This window comes from Diabrotica virgifera, chromosome 10 (genome assembly GCF_917563875.1).
Source record: "Diabrotica virgifera virgifera chromosome 10, PGI_DIABVI_V3a".
Lineage (NCBI taxonomy): Eukaryota > Metazoa > Arthropoda > Insecta > Coleoptera > Chrysomelidae > Diabrotica > Diabrotica virgifera.
The window spans coordinates 43,875,798-43,901,721 of record NC_065452.1 but is presented as its reverse complement, the minus strand read 5'-3'; the positions used below and the strand labels follow the sequence as shown (position 1 = coordinate 43,901,721).

Sequence of the window (25,924 nt, the reverse complement as noted above, 5' to 3'; positions counted from 1 at the left end):
AGATTCGTGAATTGCACAGATAAATCGCAAAAATTAAGTGAAAAAATTTAAAATTTATCTGTTTGATCACGTCTATGTTGAACTATAGAGTCCAAAGAGAAGAGTTATGAGGAGATTTAGATCTGGACGTGTTATAGAAAAAAAAATGGTGAAACTTTTAATTTTAAAGAAAACGTTTAATTTTTTTATTTTTATGGTAAAATTGTGATTTTGACAAATTTGATTTTTTAATAAAATTTTTTATAAAAATACTTTATAAAAAGAAAATACCACGATTAGTAAGTCATTAACATATCGAGTTAGTACATATTTTATATTTTAGTATTATTTATATAAGATCTATGTATTATTAATATTATTTATAATTTAAAATAGCATATATACATTAAAGTCAGAATTTGGTATTAGTTTTAAGAGTAAACTAAATATAAGCCCAAATACTTACGATGTCGGGATAGTATCACGAGGTTTTTCCTGGTTTTCCCTCGTGATTTACTATGGAATCTCTAGCGCGAGAATTTTACTGCCATCGTTGCATTTGGTTGTCTTTTTAAAGACAGATCACATGCTATGATTTTTTCTGGCGGATATTCTTGAGTTGGGGTTAATTTCATGTAATCGAATGAACTATCTTTTAGTAAAGTCGTCCCAGGAACGCAACTCATCAATATTGGCGATATCATTTTAAAGTCTTCTACTTTAAAATGTATAATAGGTGCGTTCGCGGGTGCCTGTCGACGACTAGTCGGCGACAAATTAGCAGCAAAACGCATGCGCACTTTAAAATGATATAAATAATATCGTTAATAGATAAATATACAAGGTACATTTTACCTAGTATAATTTAATAATTAGTTATTAATATTAATTAAAAGTAAATATACCTTGTATATTTATCTATTAACGGTATTATTTATATTAAGTAAGGTTAGAAATTGTCGGCGACAATTTGTCAACTGTACCCGCGAACGCACTTAATACATGCCTGAATTGCCGATATAAATGAGTCAGAATAAATAAATTATTAGAAGAATTTTTTACTAAGCAACAACATTTTTGTTTATTTAGTATTATTTTGTATTTTGTCAACGACACCCTACTTAGGCGTCGAAACGTTAATAAATTCATTTTTTTAGTAAAATTGTGGCTTATTTCCCATCGAAAATACTTATTTTTAATTCATAGTCAAATTTGATTTTTTTATAAAAAATTAAGTAATCGTGTGGGGAAAAAAATAAATATGCCATTTTAATTGCCTATTTGTCTAATTTGTAAAATTTATATTAGAGTTTTCAAAAAGCGTATACAGGGTGAAATTTTTTCCAAGACCCAAACGAACTAATTTTTTAAAGCCGGACCTGATTTTTTTCTAGTTTGAATAGATTAGTTAATTAGGTGGTAATAGTGTAACGATTGACCATTATAAGAGACACATCGATCTGACCGTTCATAAATTATGACGAATACAAATTTCTGTCAAAATGCGAAACTCACCCTGTATATTATTAAACAATGGGAGCAGACCCTTTTAATGGTCATTTTTTATTCTCCATAGGGGTTCTATACGAGGTAGGAGTATGTACAGTTCCTCATGATTCACCCTGTATATTACATCTCATATCGTTCACTATAGTAATGAGTGATCCTGCATACACGGAACCATAATATAATATAATATAATATATTATAGTTCCGTGTATGCAGGCTCACTCATTACTAGATATAATGAGCGATATAAGATATAATAATAATAGTATATGAGGTATATAAGATATACTAATATAGTATAGCTCCCCGTGCGTGACAAAGTGACAAGCTTTAGTAGTTAATAAACTAAATAATAATAAGGACATTGTAGTTGACTACTATTAGGCAACCAACACAACACCAGTAATGATCTCCATTATAACGATTTAAATTTTTGTTAAGATACCTACATTATTGTAGTACATATACATAATAAATATCCAAATTAAGCAATCAACTTTTTTCTCCTTATTCTAAAAATTTACTTACTAAATAAATACTGTAACATTAAACTCGCGAGATACCTATGTACGTATCTTTTTGTAATTCTATTGGTTTGGCATAAAGGAAGTCCCAAATTTCATTATTCCATGATAAAAATGATAAATAAAGTTAGAATAAACGAGATATTTTGAATTTTTTATTCAGTCAAGTGTTATATAGGGAGTTTGACCTCTAGGCTATTTAATAAAACTCAATAAATTTTTTGTACAGTATTTTTGCCGCCCTCTTATAATTTGACGCCCTAGGCAACTGCCTATATTGCCTAATGGATAAAGCGGTCCTGCCTCAGTATACAGTGATTTTTTGGTGAAAATTATTTTATGCGGGATGTTTCTTAGCTCTAAAATTTTTCATAAAGCAGCATAAGATAAGGTGTCAAAAGCACGTTCGAAATCAACAAAAATCATGTATATAGTGTGTGTTCCATTCAAACGATTGTTCCATTATTACCATCACAGTAGTGATGTGGACTATGCGGGAGGAGTCTGGTTTAAAGCCTGCTTGATTAGCTCGAAATGATCGAGTGCTCAAAGGTTGATTAGCTCAACCTTGTTTGTCAATATTTTATGATAATCGTGAACATTTTATTTATGGCGGTAAGCATGATTATTCCTCTCCAATTTCTGCAGAGTGTGAGGTTGGCCTTTTTTGGAACCTTAATAATGTTATCTTTTTCCAGCCCGCTGGAATTCGGTTTTTTCCCACACCTCTCGGATTATGGGAAACCTGTCTCCAGTTACTGTGAATCAAAAATTTGTACAGTCCTTCTGGTACATGAGGCCAAATGGAGAACACATAATTTACATTTTTCTACCATACTGTGGATTTTTAGTCATGTTTCATGTGTACATAAATGTTTTCTCAAATTCTTCCACGAATATGTCTGCTAATAATGGCGATAATGAAGAGCCCATGGGCCATGGCTTATCCGAAATCTAGTTTATAAACATCGTTTTCTAATAGGCAATAGGTGAATTGTCAGTGCATAATGTTAATAGCTCCATGATAGCTGAAGGTGACTCAAAGCTTGAGGAAGTGGCTCAAGAGTTTCAAAAAATAAAGAAAGGAAAAGTAGTCGGACCAGATGATATTCATGGGGAGGGGGAATATGGAGAGCATTGGGAGAGACAGGAATAAGTTGGCTAGCAGGTCTATTTAATAGAATTATAGAAGTTGGACAAATGCCAGACGAATGGAGGAGCAGTATATTAGTACCTGTCTACAAAAAAAGGGAGACGTACAACAATGTACACACTACAGGGATATAAAACTACTTAGCCACACCATGAAAATATGGGAGAGTAATTGATAGACGGATACGTGAAGAAACCAAAATATCCGATAATCAATTTGGCTTTATGCAGGGCAGATCAACAACAGATGCAATTTTCATTGTAAGGCAACTGATGGAAAAATACAGGAATAAAGAGACCAACGCTCATATGGTATTCATTGATCTTGAGAAAGCATATGATAGAGTTCCTCAAGAGATCCTGTGGTGGGCACTTGATAAGAAAGGAGTCGCTGGCGAATATGTAAAGATTGTGAGATATATGTATGAGGGAGTAACGACTAGTGTTAGGACAGGTGTGGGAGAGACTGATAAATTTCAAGTGAAAGTAGGATTGCACTAAGGGTCGGTGCTTAGTCCTTATATTTATTCTCATTATTTTGGACCAGATAACAGCGAAACTACAGGGTAACATTCCATGGTGCCTAATGTATGCTGATGATGTAGTGTTAATAGGAAATAGTGAAAGAGACTTAGAACAAAAACTGGAACAGTGGAGACAAACTTTGGAGGAAAAAGGTTTAAAACTTAGTAGGACAAAAACAGAGTATTTGGAATGTTCATTTAAAGATGGAGTTACTACAAATAAAATGGTATCTTTTGATGGTGAAATGATTGTGAAAAGCAATAGTTTCAAGTACCTAGGATCGGTATTACAGAATAATGGAAAAATAGATGGAGATGCATGCAGTAGAATTAGGGCTGGATGGATGAAATGGAAAGAAGCGAGTAGTGTGTTGTGTGACAGAAAATTTCCAATGAAGCTGAAGGGAAAATTCTATAAAACAGCCATAAGACCGGCTATGATGTACGGAACTGAATGTTGGGCAGTGAAAAAGAAAGAGGAACAACGAATGCATGTGGCGGAAATGAGAATGTTTAGATGGATGAGTGGAGTAGTGGAGTTACAAAGAAGGATAAAATTAGAAATGAGTATATTAGGGGAAGTCTAGTTGTGGCACCAATTGATGCCAAAATGAGAGAGCATAGGTTAAGATGGTTTGGTAATGTTCAACATCGAGACGTTAATTACCCAATACGAAGAATAGCTGAAGTGCAGATTCCTGGAAGGAGTAGGAGAGGAAGACCAAAGAAGACCTGGGGGAGACGATAAGGCAGGAAATGGTGGTAAAGGGGATTAATATTGATAAGACACTAGATAGAATTGTGTGGAGAAATGCAATTAGGGAAGCTGACCCTGCTAGGGATAAGGCAAAGAAAATGATGATGATGATGGTGTTTTCAGTTGTCAGTGCATAATGTTAATAGCTCCATGATAGCTGAAACATTCAGTTTAGTTTTAGTTGTCAATCTATCGGCCTTCTCTAGTTTAGTTCTGATTATTTTTCGGTTTTTTTTTCCATATACAGATTAAACATAAGTACCTATTACATAGGAAAACAGTTCCAAAACCTATTTACCTATTTACCTTAAAACTGTTGTATTTTACTACGACTAGTTGTGATAATAATCAGTTTCCATATTTTCAAAAATTAAAGAAATTTAGTTTTGAGCAAAAATCATATTTTTGAGACCCTTTCTATTTGAAAAACTTGGATCACCCCGTATACGATTTGGTGCGTGTAGGATTTAGGTGTATGGGAGTTGGAACTCGATGAGTTCGCTTTTGATGAGTTGGGTACAACCCTCTAACTACACGAAAACTTCCTGTAAAACACAGCTATGCTTAGAAATATTTCCAAAAGATAGCGCTGTAGGTTATGTCATCTGCAGTGTTGCCAATGTCCGGATAATTATCCGATTTTCGGATAATTTCGTGGACCATCGGATAATTTTCGGATTGTACAATTTTTTGGATAATTTCGGATAATTCAAGCTCTTATTTGTTATGTTTTTTATTTAAATAAATATATGTCTATTAACCATACAAGTTTTTTTGCCATTGCCATTTATCATCTACAGTGATATGGAAGAGAGGGGATATGACATACGGTGAAGTAGATGGGCTCGATTCCACTGACAAAAACGCACTACCCAATATGGCGGAACAACTCTTTTGTAGTATATTCTGTTCCATATAAAATATATAATTATAATAAATAATTAATAATTTTAATAGTTAATTAATAACATAACATTTCAAACATTTCATAATTTAACATAAAAACCTGACCGTCGCCATAGTGGACACGACATTGTGTCAAGTCAAGGTCATCTACCAATGTACAAATGTCAACTGTCAATGTCAATTGTCAGATTCGGATAATTTCGGATATTTGGCTCTCAACATTCGGATAATTTTTATTTTTACATTGGCAACACTGGTCATCTGAAAAAATAGACAAATGGACAAGCCATACAACTTTGTTGACGTTGTATTTTGTGATGTTTATTTTGAGTAGGTAGGGGACCAAAAATTGTAAATTGTATTAGTAAATGTGGTAGCTTGTGTGTGTCGCGTATATACGATAGGAGGTACTTAATTCGAGGTTTTTCTGCTTTTATTAAGTACAAAAGAGTGGTTATTTTATTCCAAAATCGAGCATAAATAAACTAAAAAGTGCAAGTGTTATTTAAAAAGTGTCAAAAAGTTTCCAGAAACTGTTTTTAATACCAGAATGAGTTCATAACCACAATCTTGGCCGTGATTATTTGGTATGTTTTTCTTTGTATTTTTAATAAATAATATTTTAATTTTAAATATAGTGAATGATCATAAAGTTAATACGTAAAAAACGTGAAAGAAGTTTTAATAGATACCTTCAAGTAACTAAATATCCTTGAAAAATTAAAAGGAACCATTAAATTTCAGGTTTTACACCTTTCTCCTGTAGATACCTACATTACTTAAAAGTAAAAGTCAATAAGTTTTAGAGTATTTTAAAAGCATTTTTTGAATTTTTTCATAACATTGGGCCTTAGAAGCAGCTATCTGTCAAATACCTAATGTTTCTAAATAGTTACTGTTTTGGAGGAATATTGAATATGTATGTCTGTTATCTTAAAACCTTCAATGGAAACATAAATTGTTACTTGAATAATTCAGAAAGGCGACTTTTTGAAGTGATTATTGTACAATATTAGTAAAGCAAACCTGTTATTCTTGTGTGAGGTCTTCCCTTATAGTTTTTGTGTTATGTCCGAGTTTTTTTGATTATTTATTACTGGTCTTGGAGTACTTCTCTGTTTTAAGGGCCAAATCAGACGGGCCACTTTGCAGCGCTACTCTGTGGATCCACAGAGTGGCTGAAACAGGCGATTTTCTAGCGCCGGCGACTACGCTGGGAAGTGGATCGTTTGGAATGGTGCGGCGTTTAATATAATGGGTGAGAAAAAACAGTAAGTTTAATCAAATGATTAAAAACTTGCCGGCTAATATTTTTTTAAAAAAGTGTATTCGTCAAAATCAATGTTAGTAATGTCCATAGTCTTAAATATTTTATAAAATTTCAAGGCTTTTGAAAAAATGCCAATAAACCCCATAAATGGAATTAAGAAGAACCAGACAAAAACAGCTATATCACAGAAAGAAGCACATAAAAAATCAACCAGTAAATCTGGTATCCTACAGGCATAAAATAGTTTGATACAACCTGACAAATGAGTGAAAGTGAAAAACATGTTAGCTTGCAACCCACTTTTAACTGATATCTTATCGTTTTGTTTTCAACAACCAACAATAAAACCTTTTTTGACCTAGAATGGGACCACACTATTTAACATAAATAAACAAAAACAAACAAGATTGTTTTGTTCAGTTCAAATGCATCCAATGTATAATAAAATGTAAATATAAACAGAGAAAACATTGCTTGTGGGATTTATTCTTTTCGATAGGGCTACCTTCTTTAAAATCAGAAACAAATAATTCAAAGATGATGTCCCACACTTTTCCTTTTAATGCCCTATAAATATGCCCTCGGGTTCTTGTATCACATATATCCGGTCTGTTTTGCACTTTAATCAAAAACCATTCCGAATCGAAATTCATTTTAGGTGCTCACCCTATAAATTCTCGTAAACATCTGCGGCAGCTACAAAAGTGGTCCGTTTGAATGGTGATTGCCACTAGTGGAGGCGTTACCATTGTGATCACGTTGCCATCGAGCAGTGAATCATGTACAGTAGAGCGTCGATAATCCGAACTAATTGGTACAGGGGTAGTTCGGATTATCAAATTGTTCGGATTATCGAACATTATGTTCAAAATACATACAAAGCTTATAAACATAGTACATACCTATGTACATATGTACATATATAATACGTTTTAATATATTAAATCCAAAACATATTGTCATATTAAATCCAAAAATTCGGTCCGCGATCATATATTTTAATTTTATAATTTTTTTTGCGTTTGGATTAGCGAATGTTCGGATTACCAGGGTTCGGATTATCGACGTTCTACTGTACTTGGAGCACTCTTAAATTTATCATTTAATATCGACTTAAGAGTCGCTGCTAACATCAGTTTTTAAAAATGTTAATCATATTTCTCGATGTCACCTATTCTATAAGGTTGCTAGTTTCATGTACTAAGCAGAACGCACTGAAGATGATCTGATCTAGATTGAAAACGTTTTGCAAATCCTTTTGGATGAATTTTTAATAGTTTTTCAATAAACTTTTTATACCATTATACAAACGAAGTTTTTACTTGTTCTGTATGAATAATATTAATGCTTTCTTGGGTATAATAATAGTTAATGATGTGTCATATATCGTTATTTGTTTATGTATTTTTATATTTTTTTGTCAGGCGTAGAAAATTTTCTTTATTGAGTGGATCTAAATATTTCGCAAAGACTTTCCGCATCGATATAATGGTCAATCTGTCATCATCATTGGGTCTACAAACTATACAAACCATTGGGTCTTGGCCTGTTCAAGGATCATCTTCCATTCCTTCCTATATTTCGCCTTTTCCGAAACTTTACAATTTCGTACTCTTAACACTCATTAAGTCGTCTTCCACCTGGTCCTTATCGTGCTGTGGGCCTTCATCTTCTTCTCACTCCCTCCAGTTTTTGGTTATAAATATGTGTCGACGGCTCCATCTTGTTCATTATCTCTAAGGCTCTGTGCACATGAGAGCGGTTTGCCAATGGTTAAGGCTCTGTGCACATGAGAGCGGTTTGCCAACGGTTATGTCACGTTTTACCTGAACAACCCAAACGCCGCGATTCATGTTTGGGCTTGTTTATATGCAGGTGGTTTACCAACGTCGACTGGGCGGTTTACCTGTTTTACTTGATTTTACCCTAAGCGCCGGACTTCACTTGCAATATTCTAGTCGCGCGATTGTTTTGTCGCGAAGATTGAATACATTGTTTCAAATACAAGTCAATCCACGATTATTTAGTCGCAAATGGATTTACAGTGGAACCTCGATAACTCTGATTAATCGGGACCGCGGCCGATCCGGTTTATCGAAAAATCCGAATTAGCCGGAGAGCATGGTAAAAATTAATAAAATATGGTATACTTATAGATAAAGTACGTTATAATTAAAATAACATGAAATATATATGCACAGTACACATCTAACTTACCTATAGTTGTATAGAGTATAGTATAGATAGTATAGAGTATTGTTCATTTCTAGGTAAAAAAACTCAGTCAGTTTCGGTTGTGCCAATCGGAACGATGTTATGTTATTTAAGAACAGTGGCTCTTTCATTGTTTAAAAGACCATTGTAAGAATTTTTTAAAAGACAGTTGGAAATAAATAAAATAATAACATGTGCCTGTTGTTTGCGATAGCCCGATATAATGAACGTCGCTCTGCCGCCGCAGCCGTGAGCCATGAGTCATTTTTACTATCGTATAGTTCAAATTACACAAATACCCATTATCTCTCAAATATTATATTCTGGTCAAAGCGAAGTTTTATCAATGAAACTCGATATTTTTAAGACATTCCAGAAGAGGCTACAGATAAGATGTTTTAACATAATACATACATTTTTATTATTGAAATGTTTGTCTGATGAAAATGGGTCCGGGTGAGCCGGACTTCCGGGTTATCGGAGGCCGGCTTATCGAGGTTCCACTGTACTTGTATTTGAAACAATGTGTTCAACCTTCGCGACAAAACAATCGCGCCACTACAAATCGCAAGTGGAGTCCGGCGCTAATGCCGCCTTGGAAGTTTCACCCTAATACCAAAAAAAATAGGGCGAAAAAAAGGTTAATCGCGACGTTTACGTTGGCAAACGGCCCTATTTGAACAAGACTTTACCAAGGAAAAAATGCAACCGCATAGTATCGTACACATGCAACCGCTTAACGTCTTCAAACCGCGGCGGTTGTAAGTTACTAGGGGATGAATGGGGCCGCCAGTGACAGGCTGTCATGTGTACGGTACAAACGTCGGCTAACAGTGGTAAACCGCCCTCGTATGTACGAGCGCTTAGTGTATCTTGCTCCTTGTAGTTTGTTTATTTTGATTGACCTACCAATACTAGGTTCACTATAAAGGCGGTAAAGTTCAAAATTATAGCGCCTACGCCATAATCCTTTTTCCTGTACGTCTTTAACCCCTTAATGTACACGCTCGACTCTGACACGAGCGACCATTAAATTTTAATCTTTCATTTTTTCAAGCACTTGCGAAGTTTGTATTTGTATAAAAGCGTAGATATAGATACATGTATCTAAATAGCGGTAAAATCTTTATTACATGTCTTCTTCTTCTTCTTCTTTTACATCTACATCTTTTTGAAGTTATACTTCTTTACGATCGAGGATAAAATTTTATAATTTCCTGGCGCATGCGCAGACAGACAGTATGTAGTTCGTTGCTAATCTTTCAAATTATGTATGTATGTATCAGCGCAAATAAGTCATTAAATGAATATATTAGTGTTTTTAGTAAATGTATTATTTATTATAATTTTTGTGTCTTTGGATTTGTCTTCCTCGGGCGTAAGATAATAAAATATCTATTTTTATACTTCACTTTGATCTATTTGTCACCGTGATGTGTAATTATATCAGACACGTCAATAGCACGGGCCTTGATAGCTCGGTTGGTATAGCATTGGACCAGAAATCGAGAGATCGCGGGTTCAAATCCCGGACGATTCATATTCATTTTTTTAATTTTTGTTATTGTTAAGTTTTGGTTAATTTTTGGTACTTAATTATTGTTAATTTTTGGTATTGTAACTGTTAAGTATATTTATTTCGTTGAAATTATATATAATAGAAGTATAACTTCTTACGTGCTTACAAAGTACACACACATTCTTTTTTTTATTGCCAAGAGGGTGTTGTCAGTTGTCATTGTAAAATGATATTTATGTATCTAATAACTTGCAGTAGGAACCATTGACAATTGATACATTGAATATTGTTGAATTGTTAAAAATCTGTTTTTATTCCAAGCGTTACACAGTGGTTCCAAATGCTGAAAACGTGGTCATGATGCGAAGAAAAAAGTCCCTATCTAGGGATTTTCATGTTTACAGTTGTTTTCTCATACTATCGTAAAGTAGTAATACGCAGGTATAAGGATCAGACTGGATGTATTGTGGTTCACAGCTCAGGAACAAGTGAGCCATGTCCGAGGTTATTTTGGCCGGCAGAGAAAGTCTAAAAGAACGCGTATATTAAAAACGCTGTAAAACGTTTTGTGGTTTATCAATTTTATCGCTATAAAGCAGATTCTTCTTTTTTAGGTATGTAGTAATGTAAGATGTAAGTTAACTTAAGTTTTAGTAACAATAAATACCTTAAATTTGTTACTACATAAATAGTGAAAATATACTTGAAATAATCAACATTTTGTAAAGATACATTCAAAAAGTACAAAATTCTGCATAATTCTGCGACTAATGTTTATTAGTCTTAAAATATATTGTAAGAAGATACAGAATCATTTTGGTTTAGCTGCCTATAACTGCCTATGCATTGCTGGCAGTTGTTTGAATACAAAAGTGGAAAATGACGCATATTACATGATTTTGGCAATTGTGGAGTATTTATGGGTGGTTGTACATAAGTAATAGGTTCTGAATATTGTACTTCATAATCAAAATGTATTGGTGATCAGCAATTTTAAAAACCCCTTCTTATATAAATGTTTAAACACATATGCATTTAAAATAAAATTTTCGAAATTCTTTCGGCTATATTGGATCCGCCATTTTGTTTTAATAAAAAGTAATGTTAGATTTGTAATCAACGACGTTAAATTACCAATTTTGACAAAAAAATTTGCGTTTTGATTGATACTTTCAATTTCTTTCCGCCATGTTGAATCCGCCATTTTATTTTTCAGAAAAAATAATGTCAGATTCGTAATCAGCGATGCCAAAAACCCCTAAGAACGAAAGTAATTCCGAAATGTATAAACAATATACGCTTTTAAAGGTTCATGACCACGTTTTCGGCATTTGGAACCACTGTGCGTTAGTGTAATAAACAGCGGTTACATAGATACCTTTTTTTTTATTGCCCAACCAGTGTTAAGACATTGTAAAATGAGATTTATTTTCTAATAACTTGCAGTCCGAACCATTGACAATCGATATGAATTGAATTTTGTTGAATTTTCAGTATTTTGTTTTTATACAAAGCGTTAGTGCATTTGAAGCAGTCTCAAGTGAATCGTGTGTTTCAATTGTTAGAACTATTTTATGGCTTATATATAGAGATTTTATATAGATTATTTGAATCTATTGTGAACAAAATATAATTTATTAACTCGCCTCATCCCCAGGTAAAATAAAGGTGCTACGACACTGAAGTTTTTTTCAATTTAATTGTACATAAACACATTTTCACTTTAAAAAATTCGATCATTTTTTGACCGAAACTTAAAAATTAATGTGTACGTTAAGGGGTGAAGCTGGCCACTCACGATACTGCTGCGTCGTTCAATTTTGTCGAATTCGACTAATTGGCAAAAATTTTGATCGTGTGTGACCGTGCATCCAACGAAGTCGTAAAATTTTGCCACAGAGTGACTGGCCTGTCTGCTGCTGTACTGCAGAATTAATATCATCGACGATTTTGTCGAACGACACCGCAGTATCGTGAGTGGCGTGCTTTAAATTTTTCTGAGAATTTTACGTTCAAAACAGCCTAAAGGTCGCCTCATATTATAATGCACGTCGCGTTTTCGTCACGTAGCGTTTCGTTTGCGAAAAATATAATTTAATGGTTTTTAAATTGAACCATTCATATTGTGCGTATAAGACACGTAACGTAGCGTAAAAGACACGTTACGTCTGCGTTCGGTTCATTCGAAAACAATATTTTTCGGATGTTGACAGCTACGGGTCGTTTTCCCCTCGTTGTTTATTTAGGTATTTCTTTGAATTTGATACCGAGTATTTAGACCGGTCAGTATCGTCGCCCCCGCTAGCGAAATTATTCCGATTCGATTTTTTGCACAAATTTACTCAAAGAGAGGTTCTTATAACATATCCACAGGGTGCCAGGCGGTGCCGTGGTCGAAAAATTGTTTAAACAATCTTTTTTAAACAAATTCACAAAAATATTTTTTCATTCGAGCAATATTTTTTTTAGATAATTTGGGTAATTCTGAGCAAAAACGGTTTCTTGTCATTTTTCTCTAAAATTGCGAAAAATCAAGGCTTAATAACTCGATTAAAAATTATTATTATGAATTTCAATAAGTGACCAAATCAAGTTTCAAACAACTTCTTCAAGGTCCTGAAGAGATTTTTGTCATTATTTTATTACAAAGCTGTTATTTTTAACTATTAACAATTACCGCTATAGTCCAACTGTATGGTCGCCCCCGTTAGCGAAATTAGATTTTTTTGCACAAACTTACTCAAAAAGAGGTCCTTATAACACATCAACAGGGTTCCGGGCGGTGCCGTGGTCTAAAAATTGTTTAAACAATTTTTGTTAAACAAATTCACAAAAATAATTTTTTATTAATAATTTAATTAAACCCAAATTAATAATAATTTGAGTTATTCTGGGCAAAAAAGGTCTCTTGTGATTTTTCTCTAAAATTGATTGTTGTCGAGTTATATGGCCATTTCCGCATTTTTGCAAGATATGTTTTTTGCTAAGAATAACCCAAATTATCTAAAAAAAAATCGTTCGTAATGAAAAAATTATTTTTGTGAATTTGTTTAATAAGAATTGTTAAAACAATTTTTTGACAACGGCACCGCCCGGCACCCTGTGGATGTGTTTGTTATAAGGACTCTTTTTGAGTAAGTTTGTGCAAAAACATCTAATCGAAATAGTTTCGCTAACGGGGGCGACGATACAGTTGGACTATAGCGCTAATTGTTAATAACTAAAAATAACAGCTTTGTAGTAAAATATTGACAAAAATCTCTTTGGGACCTTGAAGAAGGGGTTTGAAACTTGATTTGGTCACTTATTGAAATTCATAATAATACTTTTAATCGAGTTATTAAGCCTTGAAAATGGCCTTTTCGCATTTTTCAAATTTTTAATCGCATGTAACTCGACAACAATCAATTTTAGAGAAAAATGACAAGAGACCTTTTTTGCCCAGAATGACCCAGTTTATCTAAAAAAATATTGCTCGAAATGAAAAAAATATTTTTGTGAATTTGTTTAAAAAAAATGTTTAAACAATTTTTCGACCACGGTACCGCCCGGCACCCTGTGGATATGTTATAAGGACTTCTTTTTGAGTAAGTTTGTTTAAAAATATCGAATCGGAATAATTTCGCTAGCCGGGGTGACGATACTGTCCGGTCTAATTTAAAAAGTAGTTTTCGAGGCAATTTGTCATGTAAACATGTGTTGTGACAATAAACACATCTGCACCCCTCCAAACTGAAACCAACGTAAACGTTCTATGTATGATAATGTATAATGTGAATGGGCAGTCCGATTGACGGTCTGCAAACGCTACGTGCCGAAAACGCGACGTGCATTATAATATGACGCGACCTTAAACGTTCTTCATCGCTTTTGTCATCGTCCACGTTTCTGACGCGTAAGTGAGGACGGGCTTGATAAGAGTTCTGTATATCAATATTTTCGATATTTTTGCGACTATATTATATTTATTTGCTAGATATATACGTCTGTTGTTTTCTGCAGTTGCTGTTGCTGTATTACTTTGGCTAATTTGCGAGCCTAGATATTGTATGAACTGTCTTACCCATTCGAAAGTATATGTTCCAACTGATCATTGGTGTTTTGCTACTTGATTATATTTGTCACCTTCATATACTTAAATTTACTATTATTAACGTGTACCCCCATTACATATTTTTGCTTCTGCTTCGAACGTTGTGAACGATTGGACCAGGTCCGCCTTTGTTCTTGCTATGATATAGATATCATCGTCATACACTAGTACATATTTACCTATACACTCCTATTTATAATGGTACCTCTTGTTATTGTTATTCCAGTTTCCCTAATAGCTTTCTCTAGAGCAATATTCAATAGAAGACACAATAGGCTATCTCCATATCGAAGTCCTATCTGGGTCTAAAAAATTGTTGATCTCCGTGGTACACTCTAACCCAGGGGTGGGCAAAGTGCGGGCCGCATGCGGCCCTCTAGTGTTTTTTTGCAGCCTGCGGAAAAAAAGTGAATTATTTTCATTTATAGATTTTTTTTAGTTATTGCTGATTTAAATATAGATAGATAATGCAGCTACTATTAACACTTTCGCAGTGGGTGATTTTTTCGCAAAGTTTCAACATAACGCGGGCAATTATTTGGGTTTTGACACAGATTTATCGGCTCCCTCAACGAAATCCATAAAATTTCAACAAATGGAAATGATATCTTCGAAGTAGTCAGGAACTGTGTGGAAAATTTTAAATTAACCCGTGCCCACCTAGTAAGTGTAACAAACCATGCTTAAATAAGGGCGAACGTGGTATATGGGAGAGGAATATGGTTTGATTTTTTTTTATTCTTTTGTATGAAAGTACATACCTTCAAGAATACCCACTGAAAATTTCAGTTTGACCATAGGAATATTACCTGAAATACACCATGTTTAATCTCTCTACCTTCGACTCGCTTTGCAGCAGCTTGAGCGTGGTGAGAAACGTTCAACAGCTGTTCCCTTTTCTTTTGCAAATTACGCTGCGATTCAAAAACATATTCCGGTGTGCATCACTTTACCATTGACAAACAAGAAACTGAAATAAAAATTGTCAACACTAAACGTGTTTTTCTCAAAACTGTTTTTTCAAAGGCGGTGGACATTGTAACTCAAAAGCTACTTGACAAATCTACCTGAAATTTGTCATATATTTTCTTTAGACATTTCATGAGGTAGCGCGTTGAGATATTTTTTGTTTAGCAATAACAAATGTTGATTTTCACATGAGGTAGCGCGTTGAGATATTTTTTGTTTAGCAATAAAAAATATGTTGATTTTCACCCTTTTTAAAAAAATTTTGGTATTATTACTTCTGAGTGATGTCAGAAACTCAAAAATTGTCAAAACTGAAAAAAACTCGAAAGCGTTACCTGGGAGACTTAAGCTAATAAAATATTTTTGAATTTTTTATTTCATAATATGATCCAATGGCGAGTTCTGATGTCTACTTCAAAAATCCATTTTTAGGTGTCGGTAAAAATTTGCCACCGTTGCCTTATTTTTCAATATGTGCTCTTGAAATTTTTTTTGAATATTCTTTGAATTATTGTACTGAATATGTTTATTTAATTTAAAAATAAAATAATTCTACCATAGTTTCAAACGAAATTCAAAAAAAGGTGCGTGAAATGATGATTTTAAACCCACCTTAAACAAAATTAGTAAAAAGTTAAAAATTCGAAAACATGTTAAGGTAACAAATATTGCGGCCCTCGGAAATACACCAAAAACGTTTTGTGGCCCTTACTAAATAAAGTTTGCCCACCCCTGCTCTAACCTCACACTCGACTGTTGAGAGGATTGCTTTAATGTTAAGATAGAACAGGTAATTGTCGACCTTGTAGTAACAGTTGTATTAAAATACATACCGACTCTTCATATGGTGAAAATCTACCAACTAAATTCCAAACCGAAAGCAAGAGGAAGATTCTAAGTCAGGACAAATGAAGAAGGTTTTCGTTTCGTGAAATAGACGATTATATGTTATCTTTCATTTCACTAGTATAGGGCGTGATGATCATGAGAAGGGCATCAGTCAAATGACATTGGACTGACGCAGCTGTTGACAAAATGGCTCTTAATATGACACCAAGGAATTAAAATAAAAATTATGAAAGGTAATGAAAACTCTTGATTACATTATCAAGGGCTTAAACAGATTAGACAACTCTGTAATGTTTTAATGGAAGCAGTATACAGCCTTAAAAACTACCAGGAAGAGACTATTCATAGTACTTTCAGTACTTCAGTACTGTTTTTAGTCTGTTTTTAAACCAAGAGTATTAATTCAAATTTTCTGCACTGTAAAGCTGGTTTGTAATTGGTCCAACCTCAGGCAAGTTTACTCGACTGTTATCAAATTTTGACACTAATGACATTTATAAAATTTTGACACTATTGGCTTTTCATAGGTTAATTAAGTTATATCGGCGATTTTTTGTATTTTTAGTGTTAAGTACTCCTTTAATATTTAGATTTTTATTCTCCTTTTATATAAAAAAAACAGTTGTTTTTAGAACGCTAGCAACGTATTAGTATAAAATAATGTTTATGGATTACCGTCAAAGGCCGATATGATCAATCAAAAAAGAAGATGTATTTAGTGATATTTCTAGTGACTTTCTTGGGTGTGAATATATCTTTTTAGTTTGCTCCTCTTGGTTTAAAAACAAAGCTTAATAATAACAGATACTTAAAAGTTGATGGGAGCTACGCTCACCGGACCATAACAAAATATTTTAATCAGTGATGTTTTTAATGTCTTTTTAAATGTTTTTGTTGACTCATTTCCAAACACAAAAAATTTTAAGAAAATTATCTAGGTAGTGGTACATTTAAATTGTCTAATTAACACTGATGAGGCATTGTACTGGAAAGTACTCAGCCAATATTTAACAAATCCTTATACACAAAATACAATTTTATTTTTACCTTCTGTGATAATATTTTTGTTTTATATACATAAATTCTGAATCAAAAACTGATAAGAGAATCACTCTACTTATCTAGTTGATAGAATATTTTGATTTGATAATACCTTTTTACAATATGATTGTTAAAAAATGTGTTTTAATGAGAAAAATATCTATTCTAGGCTGATGTCACGTGATAATTGCTGATATAAATTCATTGACCTGGTTGTAGAAAGAAATGTGTTCTGGTTTACCTTTTGAAAGACAATGTAGAAGACGCAAACGTAGAAGAGCAAAAATGAAGAGCAAGACAGAGACGAATACAGAAGACAGAGAAATATAGTGAAAGAACTAGTAAAAAACGCGAAGAAGGAGAGCTATTAACAATAAACAATTTTGGTATAAAATAAGAAGCATGAAAGGAGCAAAAAGGAAACAAATAAAATGAATTAGAAATGAGCGAAATGAATTGAAAACAAACATTCAATACCATATTATGCAATAAGCACTATAAAGAAAAATTCGAGGCAAGGAACCAACAAAATGTGGAGAGAGGACAGCAAGAAAGAGAAGAGGATAGCGACATTCGAATGTACGAAATTAATATCAAAGATATTTAAGAAGGATTGGCAAGAATAAAGATTGGAAAAGCGGGAGGTGCCGATGACATAGGTCCGGAGATGATGAAGTATTTGGGAGAAAAAGGCAAACTTTGGCTACTGGAAATAATGAGGGAAGCATGGAGAACAGAAACTATACCGAAAGATTGGGAAGAAAATTTATTGATACCAATACACAAGAAGGGAGATTAAGCGGAATGTGATAACTAGGTATAGGACCATATGCTTATCATCGGTGGCAATAAAGTCTACACTGGGATAATAGAAAGGAAGCTCGGGAAAAAACTGGAAGGAAAACTAGCAGAAGAACAATCGGATTTTAGGAAGGAAAGGGGAACAACAGATAATATATACATACTGAGAAATATAATTGAAAGGAAAAACGAAATAGGAGAAGTCTTGTATATTACGTTTATAGATATTAAAGCTGCTTTTGATTATATAAATGAGAAATAATATGGTCAGCAATGGAAGACCTGAAAATCTCGCAAAAGATAATATGCGTGGCAAAAAGTACATGTTAGAAGCGTACTCGCTAAAGTACAAATAAACGGAAACAGATTGCCAATAATAAACCTAAGGAGAGGAATAAAACAAGGGGACAGTCTCAGCCCAGTTTTATTCATATTAGTAATGGATAGACTCTATCCATTATCTCTATCCGATAGAGTAATGAAGAGCGCTAAAAGAAGGTCAAGGCAACTACAGTTAACAATAGGGTATAGGAATTTAGTAACAGTGAGAATGGAGGGATTACTATATTATGCAGATGACCTAGTAACAATAGCAGACCATAAAGAGAAAATGCAAAAATTAATCGATATCTGGATGCGAGAAATAGAAAATTTGAAAATGGAGGTAAATGTAAAGAAAACGAAGACCATGATAGTAGCCCAAAATAAAAGGGAAGAAATAAACTAAACGATATTTAGGTGCAAAAATGAAATAATAGAAACAGTGTCGACGTTTGAATACCTGGGAGTAATAATATCAGAGGATGGAAAGCTAGACCAAGAAATCTCATACAGGGCGAAAAAAGCAAATAAGATCTACTACTCACTAAATAAAATAATATTTGGAAGGGAAGAAATAGATAAAGAAATAAAACTGAAGGTATACAATGCAATATCTGGATCAACTTTAATACATACACTGCGCGTCAGAGAAAAGAGGCCACCCAAAAAATGGGGCATTTTTATGTCTCGAATTTCCTAAACCTGTTGTCCGATTTAAGTTTTTTTTTAATATGTTATAGCCTTATGCTTTAACAATATAGCTGTAATAATATTGCTGCTAGACAGGCATATTGTCATTGTATACTGGGTTTACCTACCAATCAAACTGTGTTTTTTTCTCATAGTTCACCACACTCTGTGGAATATTCTAGCATTTATAAAATACTGAAATTAAAACCCAACTATAGCCTCAGGTTTTCTTAACATTCTGTTTTTTATTCATTCGCTTATGTTGGATAATAAAAAAGTTAGGTACTTAAACAACTAGCCATGTTCTTCATCAATACAGGGTGTTTCTAAGTAAGTGCGACAAACTTTAAGGGGTAATTCTGCATGAAAAATTATTGACCGTTTGCTTTATAAACATATGTCCGCAAATGCTTCGTTTCGGAGATACGGGATGTTGAATTTTTTCTTACAAACTGACGAGCAATTTATTGCTCTAAAACCGGTTGAGATATGCAAATGAAATTTGGTAGTATCTTACTTACTTACTTAGTCCTAAGCCTTTCTACCTTTAGGTGTAAGGCTGGTGAAGTTGAGTTTGGCATTGTAGTCTCTATGCTTTCCGATCTTGCGTTAGGTTTCTTGCACTTTCAAATGTCAATCCCTTCTTCTCGACTTCTTTCCTGATTTCATCTACCCACATAACTCTTGGTCTTCCTCTTTTGTTTTTCCCCTGCACTCTCGTTTCGAACACTCGTTTTGTAAGCCTCTCGTTCGACATTCTACACACGTGCCCGAACCATCTTAGTTGTCCCTCCACTATTTTTTCATTGATTGGTTCCAGTTTTAGGTTTTGTCTAATTGTTTCGTTTCGTATTTTGTCTGTCCTCTTTCTGTTTGCTATTTTCCTCAGGAACCTCATTTCCATAGCATTGACTCTGGATTTTTGTCTCCCGTCAATGTCCATGTCTCGCTGCTATACATGATTGTTGGTCTAACTAATGATTTAACGACTGCCGTTTTTACTTTCTCCGGTATCTCTTTTTTCCCCAAAAATGTTGTTTTCATAGCGTTTGATTGATGAGCGTTTATTGTCATGGTTCCAAAGCTACTTATCTGATCGTAGACTGATTGTTAAAATTGGCACTTTTCTTTCTAAAATTATCTAAGTTCCATCAGGAGTGCCTCAAGGCACCTTGGGCCACTCTTGTTTAATATTTTCATAAACGACATAAATGAATGCTTCGCAATCAGTTTATTTTTTCTCTTTGCTGATGATCTAAAATTAAGCTGTGTGATTAAATCCCCAGAGGATTGTGAAAAACTACAGTACGATTTAAATAACTTGCTAGAGTGGTGTAAAAGAAATGGCATGGAACTTAATCCAACTAAATGTAAAACTATGACTTTTTCCCGTTCCAAAAATGCTATTGTTTTTGACTACAATATTGGTCACTATACTCTCGAAAGAACTTCCCTTTTTAAAGACTTGGGGGGTCACCCTTGATACAAACTTACAGCTTTCTCATCATCTGGAGAATGTTGTTAATAAGGCTTTCCAGATGCTTGGTTTTATTAGAAGATGCACGCAGGACTTCACAAATATTACAGCTTTAAAAACCCTCTACTGTGCCTTGGTCCGTCCCCATCTTGAGTATGCCTCCTGTGTATGGTCTCCTTTTTATGGAGTGCATACTTATGCTCTTCAGTTAGTTGAACATAAATTTTTAAAGCAAATTGCCTATAGACTCAATATCTTGGACAACTACAATGATGCAGATATTCTTAATATCCTGGATATGGCACCGGTCACTGCTCGTCATAAGAGAAGGGATCTCATCACTTTTTACAACATCCTACATGGAAAAACTGGAACTCCAGAGCTTCTTCAAAAAATTAATATTCATGTCCCACTAAGAACAACCAGCGCTACAGTTAGTTTCCATTACTCAATCCACCGTACTAACTATGGTCTTAACGACTTCCTCACTAGAACTGCCAGACTAGCAAACCAGCACCTTAACATTGACCTTTTTCAAACTTATAGCAAGTTCCTGAGTCAGGTTTTAGTATCTAAAGATTAACTAAGACTTATTGTGCTGTAAAAATAATAAAATAATAATAAATTCCAAAGTGACTTGTCTGCTTATGTCCGCCGACCACACTAATTAATGTCGTTAGGTATGATTATTTGTGTAATTTGTATTGGTAACATATTTTATTTATATTGATAATATGTATTTATGTTCTCTATATTGTATGTAGTTTATATTTTAATCTATTGTTTTTTTTTTCTGTAAATGGTTGTAACCGTATATAAATAAAAAAAATATTCCACAGGGTGTCTTGAACTATGAGAAAAAAACACAGTTTGATTGATACACCCGGTATACAATGACAATTTACCTGTCTAGCAACAATATTATTACAGCGATATTGTTAAAGAATAAGACTATAACATATTAAACAAATCACTTAAATCGGACAACAGGTTTAGGAAATTCGAGACATCAAAAATGACCTATTTTTGGGTGGCCTCTTTTCTCTGACGCGCAGTGTATTTGCAATGGGACATGGGTAAACGATGCAAAAATAGACAGTACAATAAACGCAGCGGAGATGAAGCAGTTGATAAAAATAGCAGGAAAAACGAAATTGGACAGAATAAGAAATGAGGATATTAGACAAAGACTGAAACAGGAATCGATAATAACAAAGATCCAAAAAAGAAAATAAAATGGTATGGACACATTAACAGAATGGACCAGGGTAGACTACCAAAGCAGGTGATGGAATCAAAAAGATATGGTTAAAGAAGGAAAGGGGGGCTAAGGAAAAGATGGATCGGTCAGATTATAGAAATTGGACAGGAAACACATCAACAAATGAAAGAGTTAGCAAAGGACCGCCAGAAATGGAAGAGATGGATAGAGGATGAATAAAACCTTCGACGCCCCTGGGGGGCATAAGGAGTTTCGAGAAAGAAGAACTGCGTAGAGCTAACTGAAATATTTAGTTTGTCCCGTTTTTATCCATCTGAGTGTGTTAACTAAACAAATGCAATGATTGGATTAAGGATTTGATAGTTTTATTAGTCATAAAAGATACTTGTAGATGTACGTTTTAATTTCATTGTATGTTTTATTTAAGTGACATCTAATGTATCATTCTATAATTTTATGACTTTTAATCGGTAATATCTATCTGTCTTACATTTTTAATATCCTTTACTATAATATTGACAATAAAACAGCTGCTCCTAATATAATTCTACCAAATAATAATCTCAATCGTAGTTTGTTGGTAAGTTTTACTCCTACATGTACACATGTTTAAATATTATCTTATTTGCGACAGTCTTTATATTTTAACATGTTTGTATAGTCGATAGATACGACTGGGAATTTGTTTAACGACCTTGTTTTTCATTAATATTTCTTCAATAAATATTTATAGTGTATACTAGCCTCGTGCTTTAATTTATTAATTCATAATTCGGCATTTCTTAAAAACGGCGCAATTTAATGCAGTAAACCTCCGTTAACCGAAACCTTTTTAACCTCCGTTAACCGAAACCTTTTTAACCTCCGTTAACCGAAACCTTTTTAACCGAAATATCGCTTAACCGAAATGGCTGACAGTTTCAATAATTTCTTCAATAAAAAATGAATTTACAAAATGGAATAAAATTAAGGAAAATGCACATGTTTAGAGTGTTTTTTTAAAGAAATATTCTATTTTCTTTTGTGTTTTCCTTTGACGACGATGTTTTGCAGCTATATCTCTCCAATAGTGTGTAATTTTATACAAAGAAGAATATAAAAAACAATGTTATTTTTAACCGAAATTCTTGTTATCCGAAACGGCCTCCCCCAATTATTTCGGTTAACGGAGGTTTTACTGTACTTGCTTTTTCACGTTAACAGGAAAATTGAACAGAATATTGTTACCACTGTGTAGGCCTAGAGATTTAACATGTCGGAAAAAACGGGAAAAATTGGGAAAAAAAACAAGTTTTTTTCCGTTTTTTTTCCAGACCATTCGAAAAATTGGAAAAATGGGAAAATTTAAATATTTTTTCATTGAGACTTGACACGTGAATAAATATCAATTTTAAACTCGTTTAAATATATTTTGTAAAGATAATAATAATATCTAAGATATAACTACAAACATGTATATATACTCCAGGGAAATAAGACAAAAATATACCATGTTCGGGACACTCGAGCAGCCAGGTTGCAAATGGGTTTTTTGGGTACTATATACCTAATACATGATACATACAAAAATGCCCGTCACAGTTCGGACGAGAAATTTAGTTATTAACAAATAAGTGTTAAAAATGGCAGTTTTTTCGTTTAAATCGCTACGGGTAAAAATAGGGTAATTAAATATCGTATTTATACTGTTATTCTTGTAGTAGATGAGCCAAGGTTTAAAATGGCAGTTTTTAAATTTCGGTTCGATCATTTGTTGCTTCAGAAATTGCAAAATAAGACTAAAATTTCGAAAATAAAAAAATTGCTATAGGTTTTGTGAAAATGACCTTAAGACTTTCATATTGTACAAAAAGTTGAGACAAACAGTCTATATAATGCACAAAAAATTTTAAGACGATTCGGCAATTAGTTTAAATTTTATTCAATTTGTTTATCCCAATGAGCTTTTTTTCGCAATATTGTTGTTCAGAAAATAGTAATGTAATAGCAATTCTGTGAAAACCACATGATAGAAGAAAAGTCATATTTTCAAAGTATTTTAAAAAAATCATTAAAAAGTCATTTTTGTCATTCCGAAAACATTTTACTAAAGTAGGGTCATTTTTAGTTCATAACCAATTTGAATAACTTTGTTAATATTGACTGTAGATTAAAACTACTTTGGGATTTGAAAAGCTGGTATTTTTATACGAATTTTCAAAAAAACATTTTTTGCCTAGGTTAATTACAGTTGAAGTTAGCCACTTTTTTTATTTAATTGACAGCTACTTTGTTTATAATAATTAGGCAACCCGACTAGCGCCATTTCGAAGTTGAAGGTATATAGTTTATGTGTAAAAGTTTGAGTAAACTTTAAACTTCAACAGAGTTGTTAATAAAGCTTTAAAAATAACGTTCTAACGAAATCGATTTGTGGTCGGTGGAAATGAATATTAAAATCCGTGCACTCAAAAAATGAAACTGATTCTTCAAACATAATATGCTGCGATTAATATCTCCAGAGCTTGTTGATGGATTTTGATCATAATTTTTTTAAATTGTATGTACTCGTAGTCTTGTAGAGTACGTTATGTACGTAAATCCCTACCTAACATTTCAAAATGTTAGGGGGAGTTATCTTATCACTCAGGGATATGAAAAATAGATTACGACCGATTCTAAGACCTACCGAATATACATATATAATTTCATAAAAATCGGTCAAGCGGTCTCGGAGGAGTATGACAACTAACACTGTGACAGGAGAATTTTATAGATGTAAATATATAGATGGGTATTAACAAAGAGGGGTTGGTGATGGAAAAGTGTAAATTAAGGATTGTATGTATTTTTTAATCCTACATCATATAAAATTAAGATAGACAATTTTGTCCAAAAAAATTTTAAAAAAATGTCAGGGGGCAACCCCCCTTATAACTTATGGGTATGAAAAATAGATTAAACCTATTCTCAGTTCCATAGGATTAACTTGTAAAATTTCATAAAAATCGGCCAAGCCGTTTCGGAGTAGTATGGTAACTAACACTGTTACAGGAGAATTTTGTGTATATTAAAGTAACTGTGAGTTAAATAATAAAAGTGGCTAACTTTGTCCGTAATTAACATAGGCCAAAAGTTTTTTTTGAAAATTTGTGTAAAAATACCAGCTTTTGAAATTCCAAGGTAAATTTACTCTACAGTCAATATTAACAAAGCAATACTTTGAAAACAAGACTATTGTTCTTTCATGTGGTTTTCACAGAATTTCTATATAATTTCTATTTTCTGAACAATAACATTCCAAAAAAAAAGCTCGTTGGGATAAACAAATTGAATAAAATTTAAACTAATTGACGAATCGTCTTTAAATTTTTTGTGCAGTATATGGACTCTTTGACTCAACTTTTTGTGAAATATAAAAGTCGTAAGGTCACTTTCGCGAAAGTTATAGCAAATTTTTTATTTTCGAAATTTTAGTTTTATTTTGCAATTTTCGAAGCAACAAATGATCGGACCAAAATTAAAAATCTGCCGTAACATTGGCTCATCTGCTAAAAGAAGAATACTATAAATAAGATATTTAATTATCCTATTTTTACCTGTAGCGATTTAAACGAAAAAACTGCCATTTTGACCCTTATTTGTTAATAACTAAAATTCTCGTCCGAACTGTGACGGGCATTTTTGTATGTATAATGTATTAGGTATCATCATCACACAGCCAAATTTGTCCACTGTCGGACATAGGCCTCCTCAAGATGTCTCCACCCTTCTCTGTCCTGGGCAACTGCAATTAGGTATATAGTACCCAAAAAACCCATTTGCAACCTGGCTGCTCAAGTGTCCCGACAAAAACCTTATTTCCCTGGAGTAATAGGGCCAAACATTATAATTATTACCTATCTAATAATTCAAAGTATCAAAACCGAAACTTCAAACGTAGAAAGCACATTATTTAACCAAAGCGCTGAGTGGTATATTTTCCTCTGAATCTGAATCTTCAGACCAAGCATCTGATTCAGACTCGAACCCCGCCTCATCATCTTGGACGGATAAAACAACATGATTGTTGTCAATCTCTTCTAAAAGTAGATCTGGTCTAGCATCGTAAATGAATATCTGTTTTTC

At 33.3% G+C, this 25,924-nt stretch overlaps 1 protein-coding gene across 2 annotated transcripts in view; it reads left to right on the top strand.

The window, feature by feature from the left end:
- Positions 1-5,648: 5,648 nt before the first annotated feature.
- The window catches only part of LOC126878560 (rho GTPase-activating protein conundrum-like), a 195,362-nt gene continuing 175,086 nt past the window's right edge, over positions 5,649-25,924 (top strand). The window contains exon 1 of one of the 2 annotated variants that reach the window (XM_050641345.1): positions 5,649-5,938. The gene's annotated coding sequence lies outside the window, so the exon portion shown is untranslated. The remainder of the gene's footprint in view (positions 5,939-25,924) is intronic. The other variant, XM_050641344.1, reaches the window with a different exon arrangement.